At 44.3% G+C, this 7,500-nt stretch overlaps 1 protein-coding gene across 12 annotated transcripts in view; it reads right to left on the reverse strand.

Moving 5' to 3' along the window:
- The window catches only part of EBF3 (EBF transcription factor 3), a 120,912-nt gene that overhangs the window by 105,606 nt on the left and 7,806 nt on the right, over nucleotides 1-7,500 (reverse strand). The window lies entirely within an intron of this gene.

Genomic DNA, 7,500 nt, shown 5'->3' on the forward strand with positions numbered 1-7,500 from the left:
TCCCCAAGAGCGAGCCCCCCGAAAACCGTGGGCTTCGCTTAACACTAACGTGTCAACACTGGTTCAGTCGCGACACACGTGCCACGCCAAGGCCAGGTGCTCACGCCAGGTAATCTGTGGCAGGGGAGGCAGGGGCACATGGGAACACTGCGCTTTCTGTTCATTTTCCTGGAAACCTAAAACTCTTCTAAAAAATAAAGTCTATTAATTGTTTTCTAAAGTGTTATCAGAACACTTTAAATCTACATCGGATGTGGAGGAAGACACACCAAGGTAAGGGCAGTGTGTGGCTGATGTGGCTTTGTGGTCACTACACCTGTTGGCATCTCCCTGTCTCTTCCTGGCCGGGGGATGCCATTACACAGAGCTGACGTGGGGTTCTCGACCATGACAACTTGGAAAGGACACCCGCATTCATCTGTCAGAGCAGCATTTAGTTTCCTGCCAGCCACATCTCCTGGCACTGAAGTTCCTGGAAAACTTAAGGGGCACTCGGGGAGGTGCCCTCCTCAAACCAGGGCTGCTGAGCAGTGTCCCGGACCCAATGCCAAGAGGGCCAAGTTGGCTTTGCTGGGCGTTATTTAAAATAAAAGGGGTACCCTCCCCCCACTGGGCTTTAAGGACCCTGTTCCAAGGGATGGGATTTTGTGGGGAGTGCAACCTTCTCTGCAGGCCCTGTCCCTGCCCAGAGTTAGGGCGACCCAATGGCCATCTCCATCACCGAATTCCAGGCTCGTGCTCACGTGTCCCCGCAGATGGCCGAGCCCAGGCCTAGGCCTCCAGACCTGGCCCTCAGTGACGCCACAGCACCCAGATTGGCCACCTCTGTGCAAGCTTTCCATTTCAGTGAAAATTCAGAGAAAGGGTGAGGGGAGGCAGTGCTATAGGAAACCACTGAGGAAACCTCTTCTCAGAGGGCACCTCAGTAGCCAAGGCTGGTCTTTCTCCCTTTGTAAGTTCCTCATCACAAGGGCAAATGTTTTTAGGGCCTTAGACACTGCCAAAGTTTCGTTGTGCTGTGTTGCTTTAACATGGCACCCTGCCCCCAACTGCCTTCTGCTGAGAGGGATGGGGAAAACATAGACAGGAGGGGGGAGGAGGAGGAGGAGGAGGAGGAGGAGGAGGAGGGAGGAGGAGGGAAGAGGAGGGAGGAGGGAGGAGGGAGGGGGAGAGGAGCCAGGGAGGAGGAGGAGGAGGAGGAGGAGGAGGAGGGAGGAGGAGGAGGAGGCAGGGGCGGCGGCTGGAGCTGCCTGTCTGGGCAAAGGCAGGGCCCCCTCCCCAGATGTGTGAGCAGCTCCGTCTTCCAGCAGAGACACGCTGGAGCCGACTCCTTCCGCTCGCGGGGCCTGGGCTCCATGTCCTACCACAACACGCCGCGAGCCCCTTCCTTCCCGCACATGTTAAACTCATTTCCTAGTGAATTACTGGGAAGGTGCTGCGCCGCTGTTCTCCGAGGACGCGCTCCATGGGCCCGGGCACCGACGCCCCGCATGAATTTTGAGTATTTTCTAGCTGAGTGACTTCCAGTGAAGGAATTACAGAGGGATCCTTTTCATTTGCTTTGTTTTTAAAGGGAAGGGGAAATGAGTGATTCAAAAACAACTAAAATAGGAGTTTCCCTATACCCCCCCCCAACAGCGCTCTACATGGAATTGTTGGCAAATTTACAGCATTTACTCTTTTGACAGATATGACTGACCTTTCCTGAATAAATCGTTTTGAAAATGGTTTTCTCCAGCGTTTACAATTTAATGAACACTAGTTACCCCAAAGTCTAAGAAGCTTATAAAAAACAACAACAAAAACCCTTAACCCATAAAATTCCTCCACTTATTTTTCTAAATGATAGTCATATTTTATTCTACAGCATGAATAATACCAGCATAATGTCTCATTATATAGAGTTTTGACCACAAACATTTTTGGGAGATTTGCTATTAAGATAAACAAACAAGAGGAGCTTGTGTTCTGGGAGCTGGCGCAGTGAATGGTTTTCATTTTCTCCGAGTGCAGGCTCCAGAAGCTCTGCCAACTGCAGGTTAAGCTCCTGAGTTTTCACTTCCTGTACCCCCACTTGTCAATCACTTCCTGTCTGCAACGACAATTTCCATCATTAGAGCTTGGAATTTTTATCTCCTCCAACGTGCCTCCCTTTGCCACTGTTAGTTTGAATTCTGATAAATTATTCACCACCTTTAAAAAGTAACCGAAAATTATAGCATCACCGTGAGCCACCTATATCTAGCAAAGATCACCATCTTCCTGGTCTGACTCCTAAATGCTGTGACAAGGCCAGCTTCTCCTGCTTTCTTCGGCATCATGAGAAGGCCTCTGGCCAGCCCCAATTATCTCCTGGTGCACAGAGTAATTATTTGCTTCCTGTAAGCATGCGTAACAGAACCCCGAGTTTGGACGGCTTTCCATAAAGTAATCCAATTCATCCATGCCATCCTAACACAATTACAGGCACTGCAATATCTTTGCTCCTCACCTGATAAGGCTGCCGCAGAGGCGCAGGATGGTTTGCATCAACATGCCTCCTGGAGGATAGCTTCTGACAGCCCTGTCTCCAGCCCCTTCCCTCCACCCTTGCATTTTCATACCCGGCTGCATGCTGGTGCAGGCAGCACTGGAGAGGTTTCACCCTTGCACAAGCAGACAGAAATCCGAGTTGGTTAAGAGTGTTGCAGATGGCATTGTGGGTGTGTGGCTTGTTTTCAAAACCTGCCCTCGCCTGGCCTGGCGATCGGGTCCTTACCCAGGCCAGGCAGCCATAAATCTCGTAGGCCTCGACCAGAGACGCAGGCTCCGGGCCTGGCAGTGGCCCTGACCCACCGCAGCAGGCGGCTGTGCTCGCCGTGGCACGCCGTGGCGGCTCCTGCACAGATGTAGCAGGCGTGATGCACACGCTGATCTCGGGGGCTACGGGCAGAGCAAACATACAGAGTGGGCACTGTTCCTGGCGCCTCCCTATTTAAATGAAAGCATATCATTGTGCCTCAGAAATGCAGCTCTTCCTTTTCTGTTTATTTTCAGAAGTTTAGGGGAAAAAATGTTAAAGGATGAATGAATGCGATGAACTTTTTGCCTCTCCCCACTGGTGTTGCCAGGGAATAAAACAGCCATTCACACCTGAGCCTGGCGAAGCCAAATGGGGCCGGTGCCAGCCAGAATCGGATTCTTTGTAGCCACGTCCATTCATCCAAAGTATGCTCTAATATTGCCAAATTCCTAGCCAACATTTTCCCTTCGCTGAAGTCCCAATGTATTAAAACAGACCCTGAACCAATGAGCGTCTCAAATGCACAGCCATCGCCAAGAGAAGAACTCTGGGATCCCAAGGCCTATTCAATGATAATTATATTCACATCTTTAAGAAAACTGAGAAGGAAAAATTAACACCAAACTATACTGTTTTCATTGCATTATGCAGATGAAATGACAAGTTGTCATTTAAGAAGTTAATAAACAGTCTCCGTTTTGCAGGTTATCCAAATGCTACTGAATAGAAAACCTTGGATCCCTAAATGATGTGTAATTAAAATTATTTTTAAAATCCTCCTTGACAGGCCAGGGCTTAGCCAAAATGTAAATGACATTAAAGAAGACAATGAATTTAATTTTATTTAATGTCCCTTTTTGCAGATCCTCATTTACATAGCATTTTTAACAAAAGCGTTGACCTTATAAATGCTGGCATTTGTACAGCTTCAGCGGAGTTGGATTTAATCACGCTCGTGCAAAGCCATGAGGGAGGAAGCTTTAAGTTCTCTGCTTGGAGATGGAGTAGGAATAAAAACATTGGGACTGGTCAAATGTTTATCCTCCCCGCTTCTGAAAACAACCTGACAAGAAGATGTAAAGGGCTGGGGAATAACCCGGTGCTGTTTGTAAGGCTTGGTGATAATCATATATAATCGTTTGGAAATATAGCTAATAAAAAATATAATGAGTGTTCAGCAAAATCGGCATTAGGCCCAAATTACATGATATTAATACTTGAACAGGTGCAGAAAGGCGCTTTAAATGAGGTAAATGAATAAAATGTCCCAGAGCACAACTGTGTGTGCTGACAAAAAGTCAATCCCATGAATAATTCAGTGAGTAGGACTGCCAGCAAAGGTCGGCTCTCTTTGACCTTTGTGACAGGAAGTGAAAGGAAACACTGTTGACTAAAAAAAAAAAAAGAAAGAAAGAAAAAAAAGAAAGGAAAAGAAAATCTCCAATCGGTCTTGGGCTACCGTTTTGCAATCACTTGAAAGGTATAAACTTAAAACGGACGAATGAATCAAAGTAAGGCTTTGGAGGCTTGGGGGGGCACAGAGTTAAAATGGTTGCTAGTTAGGTCATCTGACTACAGACAATGTGAAATCACAGACAATGGAAGGTTAAGCAAATAATATTTTTCTACAACCCAATGTCAATTATGTATAAAAATCTGAGGTCAGCTGAAAAGTATTTTCAGAGCCCACAGGGTTGAAATTTTGTAACAGCTGTTAAATATGACAAAACTTCACCCCCCCCCCAAAAAAAAAAAAACTAAAGCTATTCCAAACTCTGTATGAAAGAAAATGGGATAAACAGATGTCTGGCTTCCAGACAGGAAAGTGGGACAGACTTGGAATGATAAGTCTCCCCAACTCTACAGACTAATGCCAGATTTATTGGGGAGGGGGCACTGCCTGGCGCAGAGATGCCAGCGAGGAGGACGCAGGAGACGGTGCCATCTGGAACCGCCCTGCCGAGCCTGCTCCCGGCGCTGCGTGGAGCCCACTGCGTGCACCCGGCCTGCTCGGGCAGTCACGTCACTGCCCCCACTGCTCCCGTGGCTGGCCTTCCCAGTTTGCAACACTGGGACCCTGCACCTTTGGTCCACCCGGGCCAAGCAAGGAGGAGGAAGGAAAAGAGGATGCACCTTCCTGGGCCTTTCCAGGCTCCCTGAGGAAGCAGACAGAGGTGGCACAGCAAACGCTGTGAGCCAAAGTGTGGTTTTGGTTTAGCAGCTACACCGACATCCTGTAATCATTTGCAGCCCTTGGAATGTACGGGTGAAACAGGAGAGATTTATCTGTTCATAGTTGGGATATGTGGACAATGGGTGTTCCTAATGAAGACCATCTGCTTTTGTGTTTTCCCAGAAAACATTATTCCACAAGGAAAATGATACTCTCATCCTTTTCAGCAATACCATAAAAAATCATGCATAGATATGTGTGCATATACACACATGGATATACACGTATGTGGGGGCTGTGTGCGTGCCTTCTCCCATACTTGCGTCTGGCTCTGCGGGTCCATACGATTTACCAAGATACTTTTTCCTGTAGTATCTCTTTACTGACCATGCTGTTTACTTTACAATCTTACGTTTCTCCTTTACTCCATAAGTTGTTATATTATTTTAAATACACTGCAGTATAGTTATATCTATGGAGCTATAAAAAAATTGTTTCTCTACCAGTGTTTTATGAGAAAGAAAACAGTTAACACAAGTGAAACCTTTATAATAAATTAAAAGGGCTTTGTAATGCGAAACATCCTCACTTTTCTCCCTTTTTCAGTCTAAAGGGTCTTCCATGCCATTCATAAGTATTTAATGCTTCTGAAAGATAACTAAACTAAATTGTGTAATTAATTGATTTAAGGCGTCAGAGTCTATAGAATGTGATTACCCTGCCAGAGCAGGGAGCTTACTTCTCTGCTCTCGTAACACAGAAAAGCAGTCTCAACGTGCCGGAAGAGGCTCGGTGCGGGTTAGAACAAATGTGGGCCCATTGATCTCAATTCAGGTTGGAATTATTGGTTTATATCCTCAGGACAAATATGCCTTATCTGGTCAGAACCTGCTAAATGTATCCAAAGGCCACAAAGAGCCGGCAAAGCACATTGAATATAATTCTTTTTTAAGCCAACTAACCAAGTGACGACACTACTGCTGGGGACCTGTAAACTGGCTCACCAGTCTGATGGGACATTTTTATTCTGCAATGCTCAAGAGGAAACACAGGCTAGGAACTCAACATAAGCAACTAATTTTCAGAGGCAACAAACACCCCACAGAAATGATTATCATTATGAAATTGAAACGCATCTCAGTTGTGAAAGACTGCATCACTCCAAAGAGACTCCCCTCCTATAGGCATTTTTCTTTCTCTGATTAACATAACTTGCGCTAGTGAACACTAAATTCTTCATTGTTTCACCTAAAAATATGCCTTAAGCTGGAGACAGTGCCAACACTACCATCATTTCATAGGGATTTACAGCAAGCAACAAAATGCTAATAGTATGTTGCCATCATAAGTGACACCTCTCTTAAGAACGCTAAAATGTACATTGTACTTGTCATTTCACAAAACTATCCTTACTTAAAATCCTTAACATGGAAAGTGATTAAAATTTCTATAAAATTGTCATATCTGTGAATTTAGAAGCAGAGCAGATTTTTCATCAATAATTAAGACCTCCAAAGCATTTATGCCAGGCATAAATGGAGCTTCAATCCTCCTTATTCAAATAAACATGGTAAACCCATTAACCAAATGTTTTCACATTTCTCCCCTCCTCTCATGCTTCTAGAATATCAAATAATTGCACACTTCTCTTATGTTACAGAAGTATAAGTAATCTTAGGACATATTTTAATTAACCAAATATAAGAACCAATTCACTCAGACAAGAATTGAAGAATACATTTCTGCATATCTGAGGAATATATTTCCCACCAGGTGATTAAAAACTAAGTACTAAAAGTTATTCAGTATTAATAATCAATAAACGATTAAATATTGTACATATCCAAAGTGTTTTATAAGGGAAAACACAGCATCCAAAATAAATCTCATGATTTAAAAACAAGTCCTCTTCTTAAATTTATAAATATCACTCAAAAGATGAAACACTTTCGTAATCCTGCATTAAAAGCAAACATGCACTGCCTTTTCAAACATCTCATACTCAGACAAGATTCCAGTAGCTCCAACACTTTCAGCCAATCAAAAAAAAAATAAAAGATTCAGTCACAAAACAACAATCCTAGGTTATATGATTTCCATGGTCACAACACTAAAGATAAATATAATTACATTGATTTTTGTAGTTCCAGTTCTATAAAGTGTTGAACTTGTTCTCAACTGCCTGAGTGACGGCCACAACTGGTCAACCCTATTTGATTACTAATAAGAGAGCTGTCCCTTCTGTCAGATACCGAACATTCTCCACTAAGCAAACAGCTATTCCAGCTAGTTAAACATTAGCATTGCTCTCCACTGGTGGCGCATATTTCTTTAGGCTTAACTCATGGAGTTTTCCGGGTTTAATTTTTCAGACACTGGACAGTAAAGTTCATGATCAAAAGATAACTCTGTAATGAAAGCTGCTGAAATTCAACCCCTCTTCAAAACTGTCCAAACCTCTGCTTCACAAAACTGGTGTCGTATGTACACGCCTAACATTTATTCGATTTGGGTACCAATTTCAAAATCTGCAGTCAATCACACA

Source organism: Eulemur rufifrons, chromosome 28, assembly GCF_041146395.1.
Source record: "Eulemur rufifrons isolate Redbay chromosome 28, OSU_ERuf_1, whole genome shotgun sequence".
In the NCBI taxonomy this organism is placed as follows: Eukaryota; Metazoa; Chordata; class Mammalia; order Primates; family Lemuridae; genus Eulemur; species Eulemur rufifrons.